The sequence below is a fragment of the Podarcis cretensis genome (genome assembly GCF_951804945.1).
Source record: "Podarcis cretensis genome assembly, chromosome: 8".
NCBI lineage: Eukaryota > Metazoa > Chordata > Lepidosauria > Squamata > Lacertidae > Podarcis > Podarcis cretensis.
Genome location: NC_137177.1, coordinates 58,672,960 through 58,674,976, shown reverse-complemented (window position 1 = coordinate 58,674,976; position 2,017 = coordinate 58,672,960). Strand labels below are relative to the sequence as shown.

At 48.0% G+C, this 2,017-nt stretch overlaps 1 long non-coding RNA gene across 1 annotated transcript; it reads left to right on the top strand.

Moving 5' to 3' along the window:
* The first annotated feature begins 461 nt into the window (after positions 1–461).
* LOC307221890 lies at positions 462–1,755 on the top strand. The gene is made up of 2 exons (XR_013841584.1): positions 462–943; positions 1,444–1,755. It is a non-coding gene; the product is annotated as an uncharacterized lncRNA (long non-coding RNA).
* The last annotated feature ends 262 nt before the right edge of the window (positions 1,756–2,017 follow it).

The following is a 2,017-nucleotide window of genomic DNA, read 5'->3' as shown; positions in this document are numbered from 1 at the left end:
TTTGTATAAGGGACGCAGGTGGCGCAAGGGACGCAGGTGGCGCAAGGGACGCAGGTGGCGCTGTGGGTTAAAGCCTCAGCGCCTAGGGCTTGCCGATCGAAAGGTCGGCGGTTCGAATCCCTGCGGCGGGGTGCGCTCCCGCTGCTCGGTCCCAGCGCCTGCCAACCTAGCAGTTCGAAAGCACCTCTGGGTGCAAGTAGATAAATAGGGACCGCTTACCAGCGGGAAGGTAAACGGCGTTTCCGTGTGCGGCTCTGGCTCGCCAGAGCAGCGATGTCACGCTGGCCACGTGACCCGGAAGTGTCTCCGGACAGCGCTGGCCCCTGGCCTCTTAAGTGAGATGGGCGCACAACCCCAGAGTCTGTCAAGACTGACCCGTACGGGCAGGGGTACCTTTACCTTTACCTTATGGTTTGTATGTTGGATAGACCTGAGTTCATTATGTGCATTGATTTCAATGGGTTGACTTAGAGCATAGTTAACATTGGGCATGGCCCTGTGTGTATAGAAGAGATTCCCAGGGCTGTATAGTATTATGACCTTTTTGGAAGGGAGGTGAGGGGCCTTCAGATCCTGTGAATCCACAGACACACCAACTCCCCCCTCTTCAAGAATGACCTGCTTTGGTCCCCACAGCTGATTGAACACAGCTGGCAAGACATTCATGCTACTGGAACTTCCCATGAATGGACCAGGGCGCCTTCGATGGTATAGGTGTTCTTCTGGTAATGGGCCTTTGCTTGGCTGCAGTATGGTACCCTTTGCCCTTTTCACCTGCTAGAGATCAGAAATATCCCAACGAACTGGGGGTGCAATCCTGCACACCATTCTCCCTCTGCCACTGTGGATTTCACCATAGTTCAGTGCTGCAACTCTATGGAGAGATCATAACATAGCCTTAAACTCTATTGATGCGCAATGTTGTGGTGGAACAGTGCAGTGCGTAAGTGATTTCTCTCTTTTTCTCTCTTTGCCCGACACCTGTGAAATCATGTTTTCCGTCCTATCATTTATAAGTACTCCCCCCCTTTTCCCAGGGTTTCTTCACTTTATCACCCCAGTTAACTACATTCTGCTCCCACATAACCTAGGCTGACATATGATGAAAGAACATAAGGAGTTTTCATTTTTAGCTGAAACGGGGTCATTAGTATCCAACCACAAACAAAAGCTTTAAATACCTTTATCGGGCAAAGTTTCCATGATATATTATCTATCACCTGACCATTGTAGCTGGAAGGGGTCTACTTACCTCCCCCCCCCTTTTGGAGACAGATGGATTAAATATTTCAAGTTTAACCAGGGAGATGCCACACAATGGGGTTTTTTAGACTTATGAATAGCACCCTTCCCCATTTCTCACTTCATGGAGTATTTCTGCAGCCCTGGACTTCATTCTAACCCTTTCCCTCCCTGCTTTGTTTGTCTTTTGTTTCGCAACAGCTGTTATTATCGTTTTTTGGTCAGCTGTGATTGCTGCAGGCAAAAGAGGACCAGATGGTGTTTTGCGATGCATGAATGGCAAGTCAGAGGAGCCTGGATTGAATAGGCCAAGTCTGAATGGTGTCTATGCACCACCTGCCTCCTTCAACAGCAGCAGCGCAGATCACAGAAGTATGATCTGTCTCAGACCAACCCGCATCAGAGGGGGAATGAAGAGAGCCTTGTTGGGTTTTCTCCATATTTATTGATCTTCCATGCACTAACAACATAATGTGGTGCACAGTCAATTTGAATTAATTGGATATGACACAGCGTGCGCATGTAATCTATCACTGTAGTCGTCTGGTACGCTATGGGGATTTCCCCCCCTGTCACAGGAACATGTGAATCTGTAACAATGTGCATTAATTAACAGAGGAGACAGGAGCAACATGAGAGAATGTCGGCTTAAGCAAATGTCATTTTAGCTGGCCTCGTGACGCATTTTTATACACGTATTTATATCATTAATTTATATCTATGAACCGCACCTCCGACCCTCAATGCAGCGTACAAAAAAGCAAGGAAGAAAATG